The following is a 12,698-nucleotide window of genomic DNA, read 5'->3' as shown; positions in this document are numbered from 1 at the left end:
GACACACGGCTCAATTTCATGAACCATGAGATCATGACCTGAGCCATAACCAAGAGTAGGACACTTGACCACCCAGGTGCCCCTTCAGCTCCTATTTATTGAGCACCTACTACATGCCATACTCTGTTGAGTGCTTTGCATGGATTTGGACCAGGTTTTGCACCTCAGTACAACTGGCAATTTAGATGGCATACAGTGGTGTTGTCAGGGGCTTCCTGTACATTATAGAAGGTCTATCAGTATCCCTGGCCTCTACCTACTAGATGCTAGTAGCACCCTCCAGTCCAGTTGTGGCAACCAAAAATGTCTCCAGACACTGCCAAATGTCCCCTGGGCGTGGGGCAAGTCACCCCTGATTGAGGACACTGATTTAGACCACTGGCTCTGAAACCAGACTGTCCAGCTTCAAACCTGGATCTCTTTCTCACTGGCTGTGAGAGTCTGGGCAAATCACTCATCCGCCCTGTGCATCAATTTCCTCAACTGTAAAATGGGAGAACAGGCTTATTATGACAAATGGCCCTCTGCCCTTGCTACTCCCTCCCCTCAAACATCTCCTCCTCTGCCAGTAGCTCACTCCTTTGCTTCCACTCTGCAATCAATCACCTTATCCAAGACCTTCCTTGACTATTTCCTGGCCCCTCACACCCCCTGCCCCTCTCTGTCCTATCATCCTGCTTTGGCTTTCTTTCTAACACCACCCCAGATATGTTGTACATTGTTGATTTATTGACCAGCTTCCTTCCCGCAGAGGGTGAACTCCATCAGGACACGGTACTTTGCTTTGCTTTGTTGACTGTCGAAGCCCTGGGGTTGAGAAGAGGATCCAGCCACAGTAGGTGCTCAATAATTGCTGGATGAACAAATGTGTGCCTTGAGAGTGGTCTTCCTCCTCAACCACCCGTGAGGAGATGGGTCTGCTCTCTCATGTTAGCATCAAGGACACTAGACACAGAGGTTAAGCCACTTGTCCACACCCATCAAGACTTAGAAAGGTGGATTGGGGGGGGGGATGGGGAACAACAGTGCCAGGAATTGACCCCAGGAGAGTCTCTTTGTTCCATGCTCCACAGCCTGGTGATCAGGGTAAGCTTTACAACTCCTGCCTCCCTGCAGGCACTGTGGGTTTGCTGGAGGTGGGGATAGATCTTTAGGGGGATCTTCCCCATGTCTCTACAAAGTCTGGGATGAGTTCGTACACCTCAGGGGCTTTCTCAGCGCCTGCTGACCAACCCACTGCAGTGAAGCAGTGCCACCCAAATCCCATCATTCTGCTTGGCAAGAGGTAGGGGGACTCGGGTCTGCATGCCAGGAGACAGAGCAAGGCCAGGACGCCTCCTGGTGGCTGCCTCCTGGCATCCCTTCTCCTTTCCTCCTTGACTTTAAAAGATACACACACAACACACACACACACACACACACACACACACACACACACACAGTGTGTTTCTCAGAGTGTGTGCCCACGTTTGTCTCCCACATGTATCTGCATTATTCAGGCGCACAGATGTCCACACACTCAACACACAGTAACACAAATACAGGAATATACGTGCAAAGACAGTGTGTTAATGTATGTCTGAGTGTTTGTATTTGTGTGTTGCCATGAGTCTCCATATACCTACCATTCTGTGTTTCTGAGACTAAATGGGTATGTGCCAGTCACACAGATGTACATCCATAAGAAGTATATGGCAACCCACTCACAAAAGCACACAGAGAAACTGACGCTGTGCATTTCTGGGTGTGTATCACCTGGGTGTTTCTGAACACATGTGTCCCTGTCTCTGTGCTTCCCTTCATTCCACAATTGGTTCTTTCCCTAAGCTGTATCTGCATCCCACCCAACCATTTCTGTGTTTCTGTGCATAGCAGGTGCTTAGATAGAGTAAGATTCAGAAACACACACATGCACACTCACAAGCACAGAGAGATGTCCCCCACTGCACATACACACAGTGCAGACTTACGTCCAGGGACAAACCCCACTCCCTCACACTGGGGATACAAACCCACAACCCGGAACCCTGCAGGCAGGCTACAGACACCTGCCTGGGCTTTCCACCTCCCCACTGAGCCCTGTTCTAGAGCACCACACTGGTTCGTTCCCCCACCACCAGGGTCTGACACATTTCTCCTGGAAAAGGAAGAACCAAAGCATGACACAACAACTCAGTCCCCACAGGGGCTAAGGAGGAAGTTTGGAAAGGTGTGCTTCACGTGCTGTGGCATTCTGTAGCACCAAAGCATTTCACATCCAGTACCCTGTATGAGCCTCGGTGAGGCTGGTTTTGCAATCAGATGGAGCAGGCATAGAATTCTGTTCTGCACACACTAGTTGCTAGACCTTGGGTGAGTCAGGTAGCAGTTGAACCCTGTGGAGCAGTTGAACATCTACCACAGAGCCTGGCACACAGTAGGTACAAAACAAAAATGGCCACGTGACTGCAGAGAAAGACCTAACACTCCCCAAATGTGCTCATGCCAACTATCTTGCATTTTCCTCCAACCTGCCACCATCTCCACCATGGGAGTCCCCAGTCAGGTACCCAACCACACCAACAATGTCCATCTAACCTCATGGGTTAGATGGCCATCCCTTGGTGACTCAGTCAAGGTCCCCAAAGGGACTGTGCCAATGCTTTCACACTTCCCACCCCATAACCCCATCACCCCAACAAATGACCTTTCTCCCACTGTGCTGAAAGAATGTGTCTCTTTGACTTGCTCTTTCTCACTTCCAAATTTCACCATCCTTAGACCTTTCAACATGCCCCTCACCCCTCCCCTCCTCTCTGGGAGGAAGGGGTAACCCTTCTCCTGGCCAAGGCTGATCAACCACCTGTTCTCCTCATCCCACCTCCTCCCACCCTCTCCAAGAACTCCTCCTCTTAGCATTTGTCCTCTCTGGGCCTTGATTCTGCCACCTCTACATCTTCTGGCTCTTTCCATTCCTCCTGCAAGTCTGCTCGAGGCTTCACTTCTTCCACCACCCCCTTCAACCAACAAACTCCTTCAGAGAACACAGACAACCACACACTGTCATCTCTTGCAGTGTGGCTTCCACTCCATTCACACAGCTTACTAAACCAGTCTCCAGTGACTGCTCATGACTAAGTACTAAACCAGTCTCCAGTGACTGCTCATGACTAAGTACAAGGGCCTTACCTCAGCCCCCAGCTCCTGAAATATGGCACTTCCACTCACTCAACATTTACTGACTGCCTTTGTGCTCAGTGGGAAGCCTTCATGAAGATGCAAAATGTGCTTCTAAGTGCTGGTCTCCACTGATAAAGCACACACCGGTGCAAGACAGGAACTTCAGCCTCTGCTTCGGGTCCACTGGGTCCCAGAAACAGAGCCTGGCTTGAGCCGTGGTAGCAGACGATGTTGAAGCACCACCCACATCTCACAGATCTTCCTTCATCCCACCTCTGTGAGGCCCCTCTACACTGGCTTCTGAAAGCCACCACCTGCCAACTTTTGTGTTTGCTCGGTCTTCCTTTGGGCTACTGAGCCCATGTTTCCCCCACACAGACAGAGGCAGAAGTGCCTGGGGGTTTATGACCTGTGATCCCCTTCATCAAAGACCAGATAGAACAGGAGAATGAACCCTCACTCCGGTCCTTTGCTTCAGGTCAGAACAACTCTGAGGCATAACAGGCTCCAGAGGAACACTGTGGGAGGGGTTGAAGCTGCCCTCTGTGGGCTCTGCCTGACTCCACATCCCTGCATGCTTCCTGCTTCCAGGTCTCCTGTGGGGGCATTTCCATCACTTGCACACGAATCTTATCTCACGGTCCTTTTTGGGGAAATCTGACCTAAGACACCTGCCTTGACTAGCAGCCTAAGAAAGTCAAAGTTCAGAAGTCTTTGCACTGGTGGGGTCCAGCATCACAGTGGAAAGACCATTTCCTTCATGAATGTGGTGATAAAAAGAGCTGCTGCATAATGAATGCAGGCATGGAGAAGGGCATGCTTTCCAAAGGGATGGTTAAGGGGGACAAATGACAGGCTACCTTGTCCACGGTCATCACAAACGACCCACTGGAGAGGCCTGGAGTTTGAGTGCTGTAAGCTTTGGGAACCAACTGTGGCTGGCTACTGTAATGTACAAATAAATGGGAATTTGGATGACCCACTTCTGGCTACCCACTCACACTTGCTGCACCCAAAACTTGAACTGAGCAGCTTGAATTTTCTCCCACAGGGTCCTAAGTGCCTCTTCTCTCAACCTGTGCAGAGCAGGGATAGTGGCGTGGAGTGTGAACAGCTGGAGCCCTGCCAGGAGGCAGCAACAGCTTGGGGTACCAACACCACTGTGTGCCAAACACCGTGCCTGATGCTGGAGACAGGAGGGAGTATGATGGGAGTGGCGGTCCTTGCCTCCACAGAGCTCAGAGTTCAGAGGGGGTGTTGGACACTGAACAGATGATCACATTGACTAATCACAAGTGTGTTAAATGCTTTGAAGACCAAGTACAAGATGTAATGACAGCACCCATTGGGGGGGCCAGTGGGAGGGAGACTAACGTAGGCTACTGATTACTTCATCCTTTGAACAACAGCCACTTCAGATCTCTTCTTTGACTTCCTTGATAGTAAATTTTATGAATCTCCTCCAGTCTCTCTGACTACTGCTTCCATCCCTATATGTGAGGCCCTCACCATTCAGTCCTTGGGTTCTCTCTCTCTCTCTCTCTCTCTCTCTCTAACTCTGCCCCCTGTCAATTTCAATCCCCTCCCACAACCTCAGCACTACCCTATGCAAATGAATCCCACCCTCAACCTGTAGCCTTTAACTCTGTTCACAGCAATATTTCCAACTGTATTCTGAGCATCGCTACCTGGATGTTGAGCAGGATCCTTGAATGCAACCTGGCCAAAACTAAACCCATCCCTGGTCCCACCTCCCCCAATCAACTCAGCCACCCAGACCCAAAACCACCTCAGGACCTCTCTGACTTTTCCTCCTCTCTCATCAAATGGCAGGTCTTATAAGGTCTTTCCCTGTAATATCTCTTATCTCTTCCCTTTCTTGTCCATTTTCACAGCCAACCACTGTGATTATCTCAAGTCTATACTACGTCAACAGCCCCCTAACTGGTCTCCCTGCTTCCAACTCACCCACCCAACAAGCCATTAACAGATTAACTATCTTAAATTACCACTTCAGACAAAGATACTCCACTCCTACTCATTTATTCTACACAAAAAGTCACAAAAGTACATAAAGATATGCATGAAGAGGTTCCCCATGTATTATTTACACCAACGAAATGCTGGAATTAACCGTCCACGAAGAGGGGACCGGTTTATTAAATGATATATCTGCACAATAAAATACTGTGAAATAGTTAGAAAGAATCATCTAGGGGTGACTGGCTGGCTCAGTTGGTAGAGCATGTGATTCTTGATCTCAGGATTGTGAGTTTGAGCCCCGCATTGGGTGTAGAGATGGCTTAAAAATAAAATCTTAAAAACATCATCTAGATCTACACATACAGTGACACAGAAAAACTGCCTCAACATACTGTTAACAAAGTATGTTGCAGGACACTATGTAAATCATAATACCATTTTTGTAAAGCTATAGATAGCTCATATATATTTGGGAGGAAATCTGGGAGGATATGAACCAAACTGTTAATGGGGAATAACTGTTAGAGGAGGGGTTTGAAAGATGTGTTTCTGGAACTTTTAAATCTAAGTACTGTAAGATCTATACAGAAAAGTGCACAAACCCAAAGTGTACAGTTTGATGAACTTCCACAAAGCAAACATACTTGTATAATCAGCACCCAGATAAAGAAACAGAGCACTGCAGGGACCCCCAAAGCCCACTGTGATGTCTTCTGGTCTCTCTCACTCCACAAGGGTAGCCACTATCCTGATCTCTAACACCAGATATTAGTTTTGCCTGTTTTTTGAACTTTATAAATAGAGAAGGCCATTTTTTTGGGTGGGGTGGACCGGCTTCTTCTGCTCGGTGTTATGTTGACTGTGTAAGGCCCACTCATGTTGTGTGTAGTTGTAGACGGCTTATTATCACTGCTATATAGTATTCCACTGTATGAATATACCACAATCTATTCATCCACTGTACTGTTTAGTATTTTTTTTCCAGCATAGGGCTATTAGAAATAATGCTGCTATGATTATTTCGGCACTTGGCCTTTAGGGAATATTCACACATGCATCTCGGATATATACCTAGGAACAGAACTGCTGGGTCATAGGGCAAGAATTTTTTCAGCTGCCAAATGATTTGCCAAAATAGTTGTACCAATTCACACTCCAACCAGCATGTTGGGAAAGTTTTATTTCTCTTTTGTATGTGTCTATGTCTCTTGAATTTTTTATAGTTAAATGTATTAATTCTATAATGTAAATGAAGGCAAAACCTAAATTTATAAATAAATCACAGCTTCAATCATGCCATGATCCTATTTAAAACCTGAGAATGGCTCCCCGTTGCCTGCCAAATTAGGTTCAACCTTTGCAACCAGGCATTCAAGACTCCATTATCAGATTCCCAGCCCATCTGCTACTGGTCTCCCTCACAATCTTCCCACCCCAGCCCAGCTGGGCGCCTCATTACTTTAGGTACATCCTCAGTAACGTCCTCATCTTGGTTTTCTCTCCTTTACTTTCCTCCCTTGCTCACCTGCCCTATTAAAATTCTAACCATTCTCTAGAGCTAAGCTTTAAATAATACCTATAGAGTTATTCGGCACTCACCAAACTCTTAGGGCTGTTGCAAAGAGTAAATATAACAATTAGGTAATGTAATGATACAAACATTTAATCCTTGGGATGTCCTAGGTGGGCGATGGCATACTGCAATCACTTGATAAAGATTATTATTATTATTATTACCATTGTGTCTGATGTTATGCCACATGTTTTAAGTGGGCATCATCTAAAGGTCACAATAAACAATGAGTGAAATAGTTACTGCCCCATTTTACAGGAGAAGAAAATGAGAATCCAGAAAATTAAGGAACTTTCCCAAGGACACACACACCTACTAATGGCAGAGCTGGAATTCAAAGCCAGGTCTTTCTAATGCCAATAACCATGTTTCTCATGAACCACTCAACTAAATTCACTAAGCTTTACCACAGGATTCAAATGCCATATCTTCCACAAAGATTTCCCTGATCAGACTCCCTGAGTCCTAGGAGAACTTCATCTTCACTACTGGTGTACCTACTCCACTGAACCTGGAAACACAGTCCTCACTCAATCTAGCTGATATCTGCATCTACAGTGTAAGCTCATTCCTCACTTACTACCCTTCAGCACCTAGGACAGCACCCAACATTGCCTTTCCCCACTAATAGTGTTTAATTGAATTGGCTTTATTTTTAGGATGCATCCCCAAGAAAAATGCAAATTCTCCAATAAAGCAAACAAGTAAGTTTCACTCATATGTGCTTAATGTACCTTTTCCAAAAATCAAGCATTCATAAGGAACAGGATAATAAAAATGATTTATTTATCATAATGATTTATCATCATGATAAATTATTAGTGTAGATACCATTATTTATAGCACTTAACCCTGTGCCAGGCACTAGATAGATAATTTAACCATAACTCTGACAGTCAAGAATTGTTATCCTAATTTTACAAAAAGGAACCAAGCTCAGAACAGATCAGGAACTTGTCCAAGGTTATACCAGACAAGACAGAGCTAGGCTTTAAACCCAGGTATGTGTGAAAAACAATCTTATATTCTCAACCGCTAGAGATTTCAGCACTGTGGTGGCGGGAGGAAGAGGAAACAGAGAATACAACTATTCTCCACTTTGACATTTTACCAAAGATGGATCTTTACAGCTTTGTCTTCCAGATGAGGAACCCAAAGCTGAGAAAGGTTATATGACTTAATCCAGGTCCCCAGGTTGCAAAATCCCTAATCATGTCACTGACCAGAGTGTAATCTTGTCTCTGTGAATGGCCCACTATGGGTCCATATCATAGTCTGTGAAATTCCCTAGACACAAGAGCTCTGGGTCAGTCTGTTATTTTAAACTAGGATCAGAGCTATACCATGGCCCCTGAGCCCACTGCTTCCCCTGCCCACAGCTACTGCTCTTTTGTTCCTCTGAGACAAATACCCTGGAGGGTGCTGCCTCTTCTTCCTCCATGGTCAACCTCTCCCTGGCTTAGCTATTCCTAAGTGACTTCAGCCTCACATGTCTTTCTTGCCCACGTCTTAAAACTCATCTGAAAATCAAGGCTGAGGTGGCATGCAGGCACTCAGACCTCCTTAGCCCTGATATTGCCTCTGGCTGTGTCTCCAAAACCAGGTCAAGGAAGCACAAACCCTGACTGAGGGCTCTTTACCTCCCCCTCTTCTCTCTGCAGCTGTAAAAATCTTCCTTCCATTGAAATCAGAGAAGATTCCATTTGGAGGGAACTTCTGGGTCATCCAGACTAACGTCTTCCTGTGTAGAGGGGCAACTGAAGTCTACAGAGGGACATGAGTCAATGACTATGTTGAAATTAGAATTCAGGTTTCTTAACTGCCAACCTCTCAGCCCCTTTTCACAGTGAACAGCCATTTGCCACTATTTCTGGAGCATGTTCAGGAAGCAGCAAAGCCTAGTGGTTAAAACCATGGCCTGAGTTGTAGAGCTTGCCCTGGTCACTTTATTGGTAATGTGATCCTGGGCAAGTTACTTACCTTCTCTGTATCTTGGTTTCCTTCTATTCAAAGAAATAGAGAAAATAATGGTATGCACCTCAAAATATGTTTATGTGGATTAAATAAGTTAATATTTGGTAAAAAAAAAATACTTAGAACGGGGTCTGGCACATAGGAAGTGCTATTTAGTAAATGACATATAAGTATTTGTTAATTAGGTAAACTGTGTCTCCATGTCTCCTTTTGGGAATTCAAATTCAGTCTTACTCTACATTACCAGAGTCATAGCCTTAGCTCACCCCCTAACCTTCTCTTGCCTGGACTACTGCAGTAGTTAACTAACTTAGAGGCTCCCAAACACTTGCCTGGAGGTCAGTGGTGGTTCGACAGTTTGGAATACATTGGGAACTCAGTTAAAACACAGGTTCCTCTGTCCCCTCTCCTTAGAATTCTGGTTCTGTAGGCCTAGGGTGGGGTCTGTGAATCTGTAGTTTCCCCAGGTACCTGAAATGCTTGGTCAGGTGGTCAGTCTCTACTCTAACTGGTGTCTGAGCACCAGAACATTCTCTTCTGCCAGTTCTCCACTCTGTGGTCTGCATGAACTTTCTAAAACTTAATCCTGAATATGTCATATCTTTGATTAAAACCTCCAATGGGGTATCTGGGTGGTTCAGTTGGTTGAGCATCTGACTCTTGATTCTGGCTCAGGTCATGATCCCAGGGTCCTGGGATTGAGCCCCACATTGGGCTCTGTGCTGAGCAAGGAGCCTGCTTAAGATTCTCTCTCTCTCTCTCTCTCTCTCTCTCTCTCTCTCTCTCTATCTCTCTCTCTCTCTGCCCCTCTTCCCTACCTGTGCTCTCTCTCTAAAATACATACATACATACATACATACATACATACATACATACATACATACCTCCGTTGGTATCTCAATGCTTGCAGAATAAATTCTAAAGGGCTTAACACACATTGCCTTTCAGATCTAGTCCCAATCTACATTTCCAGCCTATTTTTTCCTGTTTCTCCAATGTGCTCTCCATTCCATTCACACTGAATAATTCAGGTAATTCCAAACATCCCATGTGACCAACTACCCCCAAATGTCTTGCCAATCATCCTGCATATAAAATTCTTACCATTCCCTTCTCTTCTGGAGAAAGATGCTTTTAAAAACAACTGTTTGTTAAAGTATAATATATATACAGAAAAGTGTACAATTATATGATGTACAATCGTAAGTGTACAACTTGATGAATATTACAAAGTACACTCACACAGGGAGCCAGCACCCAGATCAAGAAGCAGAACATTACCAATGCCCCAGAAGCCCCTCATGAGTAATGGTTACTTCTCCAAGAGTAGCATCATCTTGACTTCTAATACCACAGGTTGGTTTTGCATCTTTTGTACTTTTTTTTTGAGAGTGAGAGAGAGAGAGAGAGAGAGAGAGAGAGAGAGAGAGAGAGTGCATATGAGCAGAGAAGAGGCAGAGAGAGGGGGAGAGACAGAATCCAAACCAGACTCCATGCCTGTCAGCACAGAGCCTGACACAGGACTCAATCCCACGAACTGTGAAATCATGACCTGAGCTGAAATCAAGAGTCAGACACTTAACCAACTAAGCCACTGAGGCATCCCTCTTTTGTACTGCTGTATACACAGAATTGTCTCGTATATATTCTCTAGTGTCAACTTCTTTAATTCAACATTATGTTTGAGAGTTTCATTCACATTGTTTCAGTGCAGTTCATTCTCATAGCTTTATTGTCTTATACTGTGTGAATATATAAAAATTCTATTGCTGATGAATATTTGGGTAGTTTCCAGTTTGGGGATATTACAAAAAGCTCTGCCAAAGACATTCTCATATGTGTCTTTTTGCAACCATTTATTTGTGCACTTTTGGGGAGGGGGGCACAAACCTAGGAGGGAAACTACTGGGTCATTAAGGACATGCATTTAAAATGCTTTTTAAATGGATTAAGCATGATGTGGACTGGAAATATTAACAGAGATTATCCTTCAGCAAGAAGCAATGTTCTGAAGAGATGAGGCTCAGAACTAAAATATTTTGGGAAGAAGGATGGTGGGAAAACTGTTGATTAACCGTCTATTTGGCTCACATTTATATTCCCCAAATGTAATAGTTGTTAAGTCAATGTATAAAGGGCAGACAGCACCCAATACAGAAGACGGAGGGGTGAAAAAGGCCTGGAACTCAGTAAGCATTCAACAAATGCTGGCTATTATAATTAACCTCTTCAAGAGTCATTGGCCAATAGCTCACTAATACCATCTTTCATATATTGTCATTATTTCATTGATTCTAAGACACACATTTTCAACATCTCTGAAATTAAGATGTGAATGACAACTGATGGCAAGTCAGTAAAATTCTGACATGTTATATCTGTCTTGGTGGTACAAAAATGAAGTTGTGACCTGAAGTTGAAAACCTAATGCGGAACAGGAACGAGCAGCCCAAAGTGTTGGGAACTGTCCGTGGTGCTGACCCAGGTGCTGAGTCCTTGGCTTGCCTGGGCCAGAGGTGGCAGCACACAGGGAGGGGAGATCTCAGAACAACAAAGCAACCCCAACCCATGTTTGTTTTTAAGTCACGATTCCTTTCCAAGAGCTTAACTGATGCCTCAAATTCCACCCTTCCCTCCAAGGGCTTACTGATGCCTCAAATTCCACCCTTCCACGTAAAGACAGGAACTCCCACTTACAGAGCTCCCAGAGCCTACAACAGGCATTCAACCTACTTCATCTAATCCTCACAACCAGAGTTGACCCATGGAGGTTAATGAACCTGCCCAAGATGGCAAAGCTGTTAAGTAGGAGAATGATCTTGGTCTAGTGCAGACCAGAATGTAATTTTCCCTTTAGGCTGCTTTACACTAGGGGGACAATTTACAGTCCCCACAAGTGGCTGCCTTTCCCCAGGAAACCATTCTCAATGGCTCTTATGACAAGGCGAGCAAGCTGTGGAAGAAGCTGAGTTGTGGGAAAAAAGGTAGAGGCTGTGGTCCCCTCTGGCAGTACGAAGCCTCACTTTACATTGTGTGTGACTTCCTCAGAACTCTTTCCAAGATTTGAAGGGAGAAGAGGGACAGATCATAAAGACACAGAGCTGAAACTGGTGGGAGTGAGGAAGGCAAAGGGTACATGATAAGGATTTGAGAACACCAGATAGGGAGGGTCTAAAGATTTTGAGAGAATTAATTGGATAAAGCATACAAATGTGCTTTGTATCTCTAAAGAGTTATGCCTCTGGAAGAAAATATTATTCTCATTTGTCCAATGAAATATGCATTGACTGAGATCATTTCCTATCCCATGCTTTTTGTGACTTTGGAGATTAGAAGACACAGTCACTGTCCTTATGGAGCTTACAGTTGGTGGAGGGGGAAGGGATAGAAAACAGATAAGTAACTGTCATTCATTCAACAAACTCTTACTAAGTGCCTATTCAGTACCAGGGCCTGTGCAGGAGACTCATAATACAGACGAATTAAATCCAGACCCTGTTGAAACTCCCAGTCTATCGGGAGACAGACAAGTAAATGGGCAATTATAACACACGCTGTTATAATTACAACATACAATAGTTCAAGGACAGAGATATACACATAGTACTATGGGAACTGAGGAGTAATTAGTACAGCAGTAATAGTAGAGGTAGTGCTTGGGTTGTAAGAAGAACTATTTCAATACTGAATTATACTTGGTTGCAAACAAAATCATAGGAAGATTTTATTGTAGACGCAAGTGCTACCTTCTGGGAGTTTACAACTGAAAGCCATATTGACAAGTATGTAGGAAGAAGGCAAAAATGCAGAACCAAAATCTTAACCGAGGACAAAGAACTCTGAATGCACAGTAAATGCATTTGGGGGAAGAGATCCTACACTTACCATGGATGGTCAGGGGAAAGTCATTCACTGTATTCTTACCAGCATGAGAAGACTTTCTTGAGAAGAGGTATTTCAGCAATCATTGGAAGGAAGATAAGTCCCCACAAGTGGCTGCCTTTCCCCA

The 12,698-nt window shown here is 44.7% G+C and overlaps 1 protein-coding gene across 2 annotated transcripts in view; it reads right to left on the bottom strand.

Annotated features, from left to right (window-relative positions):
• Positions 1-12,698, bottom strand: part of RIMS4 (regulating synaptic membrane exocytosis 4) — a 64,298-nt gene that overhangs the window by 23,879 nt on the left and 27,721 nt on the right. The window lies entirely within an intron of this gene.

The sequence above is a fragment of the Prionailurus bengalensis genome, chromosome A3 (genome assembly GCF_016509475.1).
Source record: "Prionailurus bengalensis isolate Pbe53 chromosome A3, Fcat_Pben_1.1_paternal_pri, whole genome shotgun sequence".
In the NCBI taxonomy this organism is placed as follows: domain Eukaryota; kingdom Metazoa; phylum Chordata; class Mammalia; order Carnivora; family Felidae; genus Prionailurus; species Prionailurus bengalensis.
This window is presented reverse-complemented; position numbering and strand designations above follow the sequence as displayed.